The following is a 14,312-nucleotide window of genomic DNA, read 5'->3' as shown; positions in this document are numbered from 1 at the left end:
GAGGATGCGGTCAATTGTGGAGAGGCTGATGGCATTTATGCCTCGAAAAAGATGATCATCCTCAATCACTCTCCTTTGAATCTCTTGCAGGCGGATTACATTATTTGCAATTACCATGTTTACAAGTTCCCTCTCTTGCTCCTCCGACAAAAGCCTTAACCTGCCTCCACCAGGTGGTCGTCTCTGTGTCCTACAAAAATAGAAGCACTCATTACTGTAACTGTCACACATTCATTTTACAGGAAAATAATGGAAACATACTGAAACTCAAGACACATAAGTTCAGTAACTTAAACGTTACTGTACAAAGCAGTCTTACTGCAAGTACACCTACCTGTTTTCCTCCCTGAAGGTTCTGATGATGGAGGCAACAGTGAAGCGACTCAAATTTGGTTGTACTCGTTGCCCAGCCTCCCTCATAGTCATCCCATGGACAAGGACATGGTCAACTAAAGTGGCTCGAATTTCATCTGAGACTGACTGTCTTCTTGCCCTTGCTCTTCCCCTTCCTTGTCGCCATCGTTCTCCACCTCCACCTCCTTCACCACGTCCTCCTCCTTCACCACGTCCTCTTTCTCCACCACGTCCTCTTCCTTTGCATCTCTTTGGATCCATTGTTTCAAACCTGAATGAGCTGACTTTGGCCCTTTTATCTATCCATCGCAGGTTCTGATTGGTGTGTGCTAAATTTTGAATCCTAGTGTTTCCACCTGGTTAATTGTGTGCTAATTGAGCTCAAGCTATGCTGACTTAAGTTAACATTATTGCATGCTAGTGCTTTCTAAATGACTGGTGTAAGCACTGTAAAATGTAAGGATTTGTGTGTAGAGTTTTGCAGTAACAGTTCACCAAATTTGAGTCATGTGTCAAAGCAGGGAATAGTGTTTATAGTTCAGGGAAATGGGTGAGCTTTTTGAACAATAGCGTTACGGTTTTGAAATTTTAGTTTAGAGGCCTGGTTATAGTGTTTAAGCAATCGAGAAAAACTGTAATAATTACACATAACTGTAGCAACAACAAAGAGAGGCTCGAACAAGAAAGGCTTGAAACCCTTAGAAAAGACTGATCAGAGTTGGTTCAATGAACTCTGATCATGTTCATTCGGAGTTAAGCTCGTGTGTGTTTAGAGACAGAAAGCCATCATGTTACCAGGATTCTCCAGAGAAACACAGAAATAAAGAGCAGAGCCTCCATCTTCATTTAGTGGACAGAGGAATATGATCACAAATCAGTGTGGGCCAAAATTTGTATCTTAAAAACTAGGAGGGGATAAAGTTATACCAACATACTGTAATATTTTTATAATATACACTAGCAAACTTTCATGCTGTGTGTGATATTAAAAATATTGTATTGTGCGATATCACATTCTATTGTGATACAGCATTTTAATCTGACCTTTGATTTCTAAATGCTTCATTAAACTGTCAAATATACAAATATAGACAACTGTGGGATTTGTCTAAAGTATTTGCATATGCCATAGAAATGTTAGCACTCACAGTTTACTGGGCAAGGTTTCTGCAAAGTTTCAACAAGACCAGTCCACTTATGACAAACGCGATCATACGAGCATTATAGTACGATGCAGTCTCTGCATGATATGACTATCTATTCAGCTGTAACCTGACAGGGACAAAGTCTAGGAGACAGAAACTGAAGATAGACACCATTTACTGATGGACCTGTTATATTAGGTGACAATTCCACGTGAAAGTCAAAAGAAATGAATACATACAGGGCAAGTCTTTATGAGGCAAACATGATGTGCATCTCACACGAAAGCGATTTAGGTGATTTTCTGTGAGAAATGTGTAAAAAGATCCGTACTCTGAATTTCAGATACTATTGATCTGTTTGTTGTGTGTCTGAGGGTTTACGCAGGGACGTTTTGTGTAAGCACTGATTGCTACAGTAGCATCCAATCAATGCTTACAGTGCAAAGAAACTGGCCTACAGTCTGACAGCTGCATTAATGTCTACACAATCTAAGAGTTTGAAAGATGGACACACGTGAGATGATCATAAATCCACAACAGAATCCTTTCTGTCCTAACATACTGATGAGAAAATAACTGAAGCACTCGTGTCAAGAACAACAACAACAAAGGAAAACATGCCTAACTTGGATTTCAGTGATTGTGAAAACAAACATATGCAAATGAATTTCCTCTGTGCGCTTTGCCTAATTCAGGAAATCACTATCAGTCAAGTTGAGTGTGAGTCAGTGAGTATGTTATGTTCACATAGACTGTTACCTCAGGGGCTAACTTACCAGATGAAATGAACCTTTATGGAACGGAAACCCAGAATTTGTTTCAAGTCACATTTTAGCTTAACCTGCATGGTGGAAAGTGCCTGTACCAGAGACATGATTGTTGCTGCTTAGGTTAAAATATCTAGTATATGTCAATAATGTAACAAAAAAGAAGAAGAAAATCTGTGGCGGTGTAAAAGTCCCACTAAATGCGTCTCTCGGTGTACATCTAAACTATATAACGATTAACCGCCAACTGTGAGTTCAATTTAAATTTTCCTTTACAAATGTGTGTTTGTTTAGGAAGGAAAGAAATGTGTGCGCACAGTGTTCGGCAATATAGACTCAAAGGCAGCACCAAGACTGGCACGAGACTATTTCCACTGCACTGAGGGTGGGAACTCCAGGCCTCGGGGCCGCTGTCCTGCAGGGTTTAGATGTGTCCTTGATCCAACACAGCTGATTTAAATGGCTCATTTTGAACGTTGACATATACATCAAGGAATGGACCAGCCACTGCACTGATGTTAAACCAGTTCAGAAGTTCATTTATCATCATGAACCACCAATTTATGAGCAGACAAACCAAAGTGCACTCCAAGATTCAGTTGCTTGTAGAAGCACGTTTAGCAGCAACAGCTCAAAGTCATTGTTTTCTGTATGACTATCAGTCTCTCACATCATTGGGGAGTCATTTAGGCTCACTCTTCTTTATAATGTTGCTTCACTTCATTGAGGTTTGCACAAATTTGTTTATGCAAAACTCACGACCACACGACTTCTATTAAGCTGAGCTTTAAACTTTCTAAAATATAAAACCTGCTAGACACCGGTGTTGTGCCAAAAAGTGATTGTCTGCCAAAAACTGATTTCTGGTATTTGCCAAAAAGTGATTGCTCGTATTTAAACTGCTATAAGTAACTTGTTGGGCTATAATATGTGAAACATATGTCAAATGCTTCCCTCATGGATGACATAAAGTCATCTTGAGCCACAAACAACATTCGTGTAACAAGGTAGAAGCCGCGATCAGTTTTTGGCAGCGACTTTTATATAACCTTTATTTATTTAGTTAAAAAAAAAATCTCATTAACATTAAACATGTCTTTTGTAAGAGTAAGTTGGCCAAGAGGACAGCAGCAATGGCAGCAAATATTACAATAGTTCAGTAAAAATATTTTAAGTGAGGATAAAGGAGCGGATTGGTTATAATGTAAGTACAGGGTGGGCCATTTATATGGATACACCGTAATAACATGGGAATGGTTGGTGATATTAAAGTCCTGTTTGTGGCACATTAGTATATGTGAGGGGCAAACTCCTCAAGATGGGTGGTGACCATGGTGGCCATTTAGAAGTCGGCCATCTTGGATACAACTTTTGTTTTTTCAATAGGAAGAGGGCCATGTGACACATCAAACTTATTGGTAATGTCACAAGAAAAACAATGGTGTGCTTGGTTTCAACGTAAACCTCCAGCAGAACCAGGCTCAGGGAGGGGCGGGGCCATCTGCTGACCGGTTGGGGTGAGAGAAGGAAGACAGGATGAAGACATGCTGTGGAAGCGAGACAGAGATTAATAACAGATATGATTCAATGCAGAGAGGTCTGTTAATACATAGTGAGTGAACCAACCAACCACAGCATCTGTGGTGAGAGAGTCATCAAGGAGTTCAGGCACTCCATCAAGCTCACAGTCACAGACTCAGGTGAGATTCTAGAGTTGCAGGGCTTCCTCCAGAGCAGCTGTTAGAAACACAGCTGCATCTTCTTTCTCTCACACACAGAAAAGAGTGAGACAGAGTGAGGCATCAGGGAGTTTAATTACCAGCTTTAAGACAAATGAATGAGAGTGCTGAATGATAGCACTCATGAGTGGTGCAGCATGCTTTAATTACTACCCACTAGTGAATGTGTCAGCAGCTGAAACTGTATTAATGGTGATTTAAAGAAACGAGTCCCAGTGTGTAGACCAGGCAAGCTGCTTCACTTGTAACACACTGGCAGAAACCCCAAGTCAGTTAGGATGACTACCTGAACATTTGAATGTTTCCACTGGTCACTGAGGTGGTACGTTACAGGGATCCAGTCTGTTCATTTACAGGACTCTACTAGAGCTGCTTTGCATGACTCACAGTTGAAATAATGCTTCTTTGTCTGATGCAGGGCCTTGGTTCACCCCATCAGTCGTGCAGGGGGTCGTCTGCTCTGCAAAAGTGCACTTTAATGTAAACTGTGCAGCAGTGCTGCAAACTAATCCAGACGAAATAAAAGCACAATGTCAGGAGCTACTGCAGTTCAGCATCAAACGTAGGCCAAATCAATCATTAATATGATTTTCATGATCATCTTGTTTGTCTTAATGTTCTTATGATTCAAAGAAACATCCAGCAGCTGTGAGATCGGCTGTACTGATTTAAAATGAAGTGTGTACGGCCCCAAAGCCTCTGAATGAGCTGCAGATGTGTTTCAAACTCCTGTAACAAAAGCAAACATGTCTGCATACCGGCTAACTTTGTCCACACACTGTTTCTGCTCTGCAGGTTTCACAGATGAAGATGCAAATAGTGGAGGATACGGGGATGGAGGAGATTGGGTTGGACTTTCATTAATATTTTGTCTGTTAGTTTGGGCTGTTTGTTGTTCCTGCTGCTTCCGCTGTCGTCATAATTACCTGCAAGGAACTAAAGCCATTATAGCAGCATCCTCCTGAAAACAACATCTGCTCTGCTTTTCCACAAGAATGAAGATGCAGAGGTCTGGCTTTAGGATCTGAGCTCAGATAACATCTGGAGTTTAAAGCATCATTTTAATCTTCTTCTGCACAAAATGGCTCAGTCGAGTGCTGCCAACTCCAAGAGGTTTTCGGAGGATCGGGTGATGGAGATCTATAAAGTAGGAGTAACATTATATAGCTACTATGTCAAAATTCTATAGTATGGTATATGATATGGCACAGCCCTGCTGTAAAGATCAAATGTGTGACAGTGAAAGGTGCTACAAAGAAGTCGGGAGAGAAATGCTGCAGAAAAGTCTCTTTAGCAAACAACGAGCAAACATAAAGCCCGTCCATTTCACATTTAAGGCAGGTAGTATGTTTGTTTTTCTAATGTTGACAAACTGACCCTCCATCCATCCACTTCTGCTGATCCTTTTCAGGGTCGCGGGGGCGCTGGAGCCTAACCCAGCTGTCTTAGAGCGAGACAGACTGAAGACCTGTCCAGTCCGCTGTCCCTACTAAGTGCATGTCCTTGAAACAGTGGAATAAAAACTAAAGCAATGACAAATAATGATCCTCATCATCAACATTACTACCGAAATGTGAACTAGCAAGTACAGCCTGAGCTCATAGAAACAACATCTTTGTAATCTGTAACAGTTTTGGATTTTTGGACATGTTAAACAACTTTTAAAGGGTTTTTCACAAAGATGCTGAACATTAAATGCAGGATGCCACAGACATCCATTTTAGCCAACAATCTGCCATCTTCACCTCCAGTGTTCAAATAAAACGGAGACGTTGTGACATCAGCAGGAGACAGAGATCAGCTAGAGACACGCAGACAGTTTAAGCAGGCTGCTGTTCAAGTGGAGGCTGGTATGAATCCTGCTTCTGTTTATGTTTCCTGTTGAACAAAAACTTGACCAGAAACTGACATACCAACTTTCAGACTAGCAGATCCATCCTCCTTCCCTCCATCCTCTGTGTGTCCTTCTGTCTGACCTGCAGCTGAGAAACAGGTGTGAGGTGTCAGCTGTCAGGTAGGTGATGAGTGAAGAACAGAACAGAATCCATTTCCTCTTCAAACTGCTGTCAGACATGAGCTGTGTCCCAATTCGTCGGCTGCATCCTTCGGAGGACCCGGCCTTTGCGGTCTACGTGGGCTGGGATGGTGGGGACAGAGAGGCTGTAACTACATCTGCTGGTGTCACTGTGACCTCAGAGCAGTTTACATGAAACATGAAACGAATTACAACTTTTGCGATATTGACCAGCTCATGATGCAGAGTGTAGACTGTATCTGTGATAATGAAAATGATTTAAGGACTGGTTTATGACACGTCTATAAAAAATATAAAGTCTGTACAAATGTGAAACTACAAAGTTAAAAGCAGCTGGAACGACAGCTGTTCAAAGCTGAACACTTACATCAGCCAGAAGACAGAGTGAGTCCTCCATCTCTCTGAAGGAGGCCATCGTGGTGAGCACAGATGCAGCAGCAGTGTGGATGTGTCCACTCTCACAGTGTCTCTCTTTCAAGTTTGTCCTCACATTCTCAAAAAAAGAACATGTCTATGCAGATGCCCAGAGCCTAACAACACACCCGCTATAAAAACTTTTGCACCACCAGATTTTCATATACTTACATTTGAAAGTGTTCGTCTCCTGCATTAACTCCCACTTCGATCACTATCATTATCAGAAAAATATCTCCTGTATGGCCCGCAATGAATCCTGGGATATGTTGGGCCACAAAGGACACACCTGACCCATCCTTCAAATTCAGGGAAATGAAGGACGCATTTGGAAGACTTCAAATTTGAACAGCCTTCGTCGCGTCCATGTGATACAATTTCCTACAAATGTGGCATTCGAAGCATCCTCTCCCTGAATTTGGAAACACCCAATGTGATGATAGAGAGCAGGAAGAACCAGTCTCAACAAGAGACACACACACCTGATTTCCTGTACCTGCAGAGGGGAGGAGCCACCCGAGCAGGTGGGAACAGGAAGAGAAACAGCTGAGCCTCCGTCAGAGCAGCAGGAGGACGGTGGAGCTGAGGCAGGGTGAGTGTTAACACCACATTGTTGTAGTTTTGCTGTCAGAGTCTCTGAGTGTGTTTGTTTGTGTGACTGTAGAGAGAAGAAGAGTCACAGTGAGCTCTGTAGCTGTGATTGGCTCAATAATCACCTTCAATGGACTGAACGCAGAGAACGAGCCGAGGAACCTGACAAACCTGTTTGTGTGTGTGTCTGTGTGTGTGTGTGTACCTGTTTAGACATGTTTGTGAGGACAAAGAGTTGGTATGCTACTATGTGGGCTAATAGAGTCCCACAAAATGGCCGTCCTCACGAGTTTGAGGATATTTTTGAGGCTTTTTGGTGTCCTCACTAAAATCTGAAAACAAGTGTCTGTGTGTGTGTCTGTGTGTGTATGTGTCATAAAGAGAGTCGAGTTCACGGTCGCACACTTTCTATCTCAGAGGCTGTATCCCAATTCTTCGGAGCCCCTCTGATGACATGGTCCAAAAAATAAATCAATTGTGGCCACAAAATACTACTTCGTGCGCACGAAATGCTAATTTGTGGGCACGAAACACTTGACCAATAACCGTGATCCTTCCCAGGCCCTTGCAGTTGGTTGACAATAAAATCTATCCCGGCGTCCAGGCCCTGTAAAGCAACTGGGCTCTCAGTATCCTGTTTAAATGTCTCTCCGTAATAATGGTTCCTTGCATTGCAGGCTTTTCAAAATGCATTGTAGCTCATTCCCAGCCTAAAATAAAACTCACTCATACCGTCTCTGTCCACGGTGTATAGGTTTAGCCTACTCTCATGCTTGTGTCTCTACGCAGCTGTCCAGGAATTGTATCAATATGATGTTGCCACAAATGCGTAATTCGTTGCCACGTTATACCCATTTCGTGCTCTCGAAAATAGTATTTCGAGGGTATTTTGTGGCCACAATTTATTTATTTTTGGACCATGTCATCAGAGGGGCTCCGTACAATTCAGGTACTATTATTATACTATTAGTGTTAATTGTACTTTCTGCAGTGTTTAAATGATTACATATACACACAGTTACTGTCCCTCCACACATACGACTTGGTTCTCCTTCTATGCCCCAGCTTTGTTTACTTTTTCCCACCGAGGCTTCTAGACTTCTGATTGGCCAGCATTTCTGCACGGTTAGGAATATATCTCCACCTGTTGCTTTGGCATGTTCCTAGCAGTGTTTTCCTTCATTTCTGCCTTTACGTGTGGACGGGATTATTTTTGAAAACAAAAACGGAAAATCTCCGTTCTCAAAAATACCCGTGTACGTGTGGACGTAGCCTCAGTCTATGTATTTACTGCTTTGTGGTGAAGGTCCGTGTCTCATGTCAGTGTGTTTAGTTTGCGTTTCCTCTGTCTCATCTTGTCAATCACTCCCAGCTGTGTCCTGGGACAGGGATAAAGGGCAAAAAAACAAAAACCAACTAAATAAGCAGACAAAAAAAATAAATATATATATATATATATACACACACACACACATACATCAATCACCTGGATCACCTGTTGAGAAAGAAAAAAGAAAACAAGCAGAAGAAAACGAGAGCAATACAATAAACAACATCACAATGATATATAGTAATATAACAGTAAATACTAAATATTAAACATTATTGTGCAGCACATAAGATCAACAGAACACAGTGTGCTTTGAGGTACACTCTAAGAACTAAAACTGATAATTACTTAAATATTTTGGTGCAACACACTGACATTTTAGACCTTCTTCAGAATACTGTATATACTATGGGCATCATGGTGCTGATCCAGAATCCTTACATTATTATTTATTACTAGAGCTACAATAATAAAGCAATGAGGAGGGGGAAGTAATAAATATGAAATAATGTATTTATGATGATTCCATTTGTTTCACTATCCACTCTGTGCAGGGCAAAGCTTATTACATGTATAGAGATACAATCATTTTACTGCTGTAAAATCCAAATTTTGTCTTATCTAAAATATAAATCTAATATAATCTGCATCTTAATGTATGTTCTTTAAAATACAGTGTGTTTTTTAATATATTATAATTATAATAATGCATAATTATGTGGACATGTATATTAGATCGGTTTTTAGTGAAATATAATCCCCCCAGAAGGGCAGGAAATGCTCTGTAACTTACTTTAAAACTAAATATGTTCACTAAAACGGTGACAGAGCTACAGACCCATGACAGCCTTACACAGGTAGCCAGCAGCTATGACCAGCACTACATGTGCAGTTAATAAAAGGACAGGTAATGTTTGTCGCGCTGTTGCACACACAGCACGCTCGTTTGTTTCAGTTCGTCAAATTGCCACAAGACATCTTACCAACGTGTACGTAATAAGCTAATACTCCTGTGTGCTACACACTACAGTGTACGCTGTACAGCTACTTACTGGGTTTGTCGCATCAGTCTGTGTCTCTGAGTTAACTTGTGTTTCTCCTACAGCTCCGGACCGCAAAAGATGCGCGTGCTCTTTGTGAGCTCGTTCCCGGCTCGTAACCAGCGCGTTCTGCCGTCGAGGGCGATCATTGGTTAAATGTGATCATGTGACTGATGCAAGCCAGATCCTTTTATTTAGCAAAACTGTGATTAATAGTTAAATATTATTGTTGAGGGGCACAGACAGGACTCCGCACGCACGCACACATTAAAAAAAAATAATACTTTTTTTTTTAAAAAAGTTGCCTCAACAAAAGGGCACCTTGGGCACCCATCAGGAAAGGGGCGGGTGCTCAAGCCCCTCTAGCCCCCCCCCCTCTGCACGTGCCTGTCGCAGAGAACGGGGGTGTGAGAAGACTCCAAAACCTCCCTCCGCCCGCTCATTGTAGTGTTGATGCATGTGTGTTCTAAGGTGCATTTCCCCAGCTTTGGAAAATTCAGAGGCACAGATGAAGCTGGGGTACACAAAAACTGTAAAGCCAGGTGGAAAAGGTTCAGATAAGATGTCTTCCTGTTCCCCCAGTACGTTAAAGGATCCTCTGATCTTGGAATGTTTCTCTCCGACACTCTCCACAATACTAAGGGGTTGGCAGTCCGTTATAATAAAACTCAGGACTGCATGGTCCAGAACAGACTTCCTAGGTGCTTGATTTCAAAATAATAAAACGCATGTTAATTAAAAAATGATGATAAAGCAGTTCAGTGTCAATATAGGCCGACCTGTGTTCATTCTCGGTGTGTTTGTCTCCTCATTTTCATGTTTGGTTCTGTAATGCCTGAACACTGAGGAGGTGCTTTTGATTGTGTAACAAAGCTCAGCAGAATAGAAAATAAATAATTTACACTGCAAGTCACATTGCTGTTTTTCCTATTCTGATAGATTACACTGAAACAAAGACAGACAAACTATTCCCTTATTTGCAGTTAAAAGATCAAAATGATCCCACACAGCAGAAACATTTTTTTTTCTTTCAAGCTCAATTTTGTTATGGAGAGATGTTTTTTTTTTTTTTTTTTTTATCTTTGCGAGAGTAATTTTGGTTTTTTGGGGGGTTTTTTGGTGGCGACTCATCCCATTGACAGATGCAGATGCGGTACCTTTTAAACACAGTTTAGCGCGTTGGTAATGAGCGATACAGCAGCTGTATCGATCACGTGACTTTTTCTTAAAGCGACACACGCACCGATACAGGTTTCGCTCTGTGAGCTTGATACAAGCGTCGGTGCATCAGTGTTGCTGGACCCATCACTACTATATAGTGATGTGTTGTGGTGCTTTGCTCCCACCCCTTGTGTTCCGTGTTTTCGTCTTCCCTTCGTGTAATTCTTCATATTCGTGTACTGTTAGTTTTCCCAGTTTAGGTTTTTGCTTAGTTTCCATGCTCACCTTCGCCATTTCTGTTTGTATCACCATGTGATGAATAAACTCACTTGCATCTGAGCTGCCTGCATAAAGGGTCCTTTAATAATTTACACACGGCTCGCAAACCGTGACAAAAACACTGGAAAAATTGGGCTGTTCTAAAACGTTTGACGGGTAGTGTATATATTTAGTTTATATATTTTCTTTATTTATAATAGTTTGTTTTATATTATAGCAAAGTGTTACTTGGATACTTCTCTATGTGCTTCTTCATGTGCAATTTTGTTGCATTCTGAGCCTTAGAAATTTATTGGTGGTAGTGATGAACTGCTGTTAGAATCAAGTTAAATTCTGATAAATCAGACAATTACCTCTCCAGCTGTTGTTACAGTCTTTGTTTATCGGGTCCTTACAGGGTAAAAGATGACGACACCTAAAGAAATCCTTCTGGGGACTTTGGAGGATTTGGGACGTGATGACTTTGAAAAATTTAAGTGGCATCTGAAGAACGGGTCTGTAGAAGGTTTACCAGCAATCCCAGTGAGTAAACTGGAGAATGCAGAGAGGACGGACATAGTGGATCTGATGTTTGATACCTACTCTATCAACACTTTTCAAGTTGCTAAAAATCTTTTGGGGAGGATAAACAAGAATGATCTGTTGGAGAATTTAAATAAAACCATCCCAGAACCCACAGGTAAGTCAGGGAATGACTAAACAAAAAACACATAAACAATAAAAACATTAGTTAACATTACACAGGTGCCATTAAAATCCATATAAATAATAAATCCAAAACACTTGCCAACACTTTCAGGAGTGAGAGACTGCAGAAAGCCAACAGTTTGTGTTTTATGCATCTGCACAAATAACCTCCTGTGTACACATGAATATCTGCTCTTTGGGTTGGTTTGATTAAAATGGGACCAGCAGCAGGTTTTCTGCCCATTTTACAGATTTATATTGTCAGATTGGTTTTAGAGCTGTTTTATCAACATAAATGAGGCGACAACAACAGTTTGGGACACGTCACAAATATGATCAAAGTGCTTTTTCTTAAATCTATTTACCAGTTGAAGGTAAAGTTAAAAAAATGGCTGCCATTTCTTTCTGCTGTTTGGAGACCCAAACAAAAAAATGCCCAGACAGTAAATGCTTTTTATTATGGTTTATAAACAGGACACTAAGGTGATTGGTCAAAGGTTGGAGGAAAGCCACAGTTCTCCTTATTTGACTGAAATCCACCATTTCAGCTCATGTTTTTTCTTCTGCAGCTTTCTGGGAGATTCCACTTCAGCCTTCTGCTGGCAACGCTCCCGTTACCAAGCTTCCCTTAGGCAGCATCATTAGAAGACATAGCATACATTTACACTGCTATGCAGATGATACCCAGCTCCATCTGTCCATGAAGTCAGATAACACACACCAATTAGTTAAACTGCAGGAACGTCTTAAAGACATAAAGACCTGGATGGCCGCTAACTTTCTGCTTCTTAATTCAGATCAAACTGAGGTTATTGTACTCGGCCCTGAAAATCTTAGAAATATGGTATCTAAGCAGATTCTTACTCTGGATGGCATTACCTTGGCCTCCAGTAACACTGTGAGGAACCTTGGAGTCATTTTTGACCAGGACATGTCCTTCAACGCACATATTAAACAAATATGCAAGACTGCTTTCTTCCATTTGTGCAACATCTCTAAAGTTAGAAATATCCTGTCTCAGAGTGACGCTGAAAAACTAGTTCTGTCATGGTCCTGGGTCGTTCAGCGTTTTGTTTCATTTTTGGTATCACCTTGTGTACTTTGTGTTAATTCTAATTTTGTATTAGTTCTTAGGTTGATCTCTACCTGTGTCTTTCCTCTGTGTTCTGTTCGTGTCCCCGAGTTTGTGTTGTAAAACAGTCTGTTTCCTGTTTTACTTTGAAGGTTTGTGTCTCGTCTTGTGAATTAGGATCAGCTGTGCTCCCCTCCTGTGTGTCATTCCCTCATTACCTTGTGTGTATTTATAGTGTGTGTCTGCCTGTGTTCCTCGTTGTGTCGTCTGCATTACTGTGTTAATCAGTGTTACTACTCGTCTCTCTATCCAGCCTTCTTTGTGTCATCTCTGTGTATTCCCCGCTGTCCTTATGTTTTCAGGTTTGTCTGTTACAGTGGCTTGCAAAAGTATTCGGCCCCCTTGAACTTTTCCACATTTTGTCACATTACAGCCACAAACATGAATCAGTTTTATTTGAATTCCAGGTGAAAGACCAACACAAAGCGGTGTACACGTGAGAAGTGGAATGAGAATCATACATGACTCCAAACATTTTTTACAAATAAATAACTGCAAAGTGGGGTGTGCGTAATTATTTAGCCCCCTTTGGTTTGAGTGCAGTCAGTTGCACATAGACGTTGCCTGATGAGTGCTAATGACTAAATAGAGTGCACCTGTGTGTAATCGAACAAGGCCGAACAAGGAGAGTGCTGATCCGAAATGCAGCCAAGAGGCCCATGGTGACTCTGGACGAGCTGCAGAGATCTACAGCTCAGGTGGGGGAATTATTAGTCGTGCACTGCACAAAGTTGGCCTTTATGGAAGAGTGGCAAGAAGAAAGCCATTGTTAACAGAAAACCATAAGAAGTCCCGTTTGCAGTTTGCCACAAGCCATGTGGGGGACACAGCAAACATGTGGAAGAAGCTGCTCAGGTCAGATGAGACCAAAATGGAACTTATTGTTCAAAATGCAAAACGCTATGTGTGGTGGAAAACTAACACTGCACATGACTCTGAACACACCATCCCCACTGTCAAATATGGTGGTGGCAGCATCACACTCTGGGGGTGCTTCTCTTCAGCAGGGACAGGGAAGCTGGTCAGAGTTGATGGGAAGATGGATGGAGCCAAATACAGGGCAATCTTGGAAGAAAACCTCTTGGAGTCTGCAAAAGACTTGAGACTGGGGCGGAGGTTCCCCTTCCAGCAGGACAACGACCCTGAACATAAAGCCAGGGCAACAATGGAATGGTTTAAAACAAAACATGTCCATGTGTTAGAACGGCCCAGTCAAAGTCCAGATCTAAATCCAATCCAGAATCTGTGGCAAGATCTGAAAACTGCTGTTCACAAACGCTGCCCATCTAATCTGCCTGAGCTGGAGCTGTTTTGCAAAGAAGAATGGGCAAAGATTTCAGTCTGTAGATGTGCAAAGCTGGTAGAGACAGACCCTAAAAGACTGGCAGCTGTAACTGCAGCAAAAGCTGGTTCTACAAAGTATTGACTCAGGGGGCTGAATAATTACGCACACCCCACTTTGCAGTTATTTATTTGTACAAAATGTTTGGAATCATGTATGATTTTCGTTCCACTTCTCACGTGTGCACCACTTTGTGTTGGTCTTTCACCTGGAATTCCACTAACATTGATTCATGTTTGTGGCTGTAATGTGACAAAATGTGGAAAAGTTCAAGGGGGCCGAATACTTTTGCAAGC

General features: G+C 41.5%; 1 protein-coding gene and 1 long non-coding RNA gene across 4 annotated transcripts in view; one reads left to right on the top strand and one right to left on the bottom strand.

Annotated features, from left to right (window-relative positions):
- The window catches only part of LOC112432436 (protein NLRC3), a 3,307,575-nt gene that overhangs the window by 526,835 nt on the left and 2,766,428 nt on the right, over window positions 1–14,312 (top strand). The gene's annotated exons all lie outside the window — the stretch shown is intronic.
- Window positions 3,349–6,526, bottom strand: LOC143415771 (uncharacterized). 2 transcript variants are annotated; one of them, XR_013096212.1, is made up of 3 exons: window positions 6,408–6,526; window positions 4,292–5,987; window positions 3,349–4,027 (listed from the first exon to the last, which is right to left on the bottom strand). It is a non-coding gene; the product is annotated as an uncharacterized LOC143415771 (long non-coding RNA). The 2 variants fall into 2 exon arrangements; XR_013096211.1 differs by having other exon boundaries at window positions 3,350–3,813; window positions 3,897–5,987.

This window comes from Maylandia zebra, unplaced genomic scaffold, assembly GCF_041146795.1.
Source record: "Maylandia zebra isolate NMK-2024a unplaced genomic scaffold, Mzebra_GT3a scaffold03, whole genome shotgun sequence".
Taxonomy (NCBI): Eukaryota; Metazoa; Chordata; class Actinopteri; order Cichliformes; family Cichlidae; genus Maylandia; species Maylandia zebra.
Note: the sequence above shows the minus strand (reverse complement) of the source record. Positions and strands in the feature narration are given on the sequence as shown.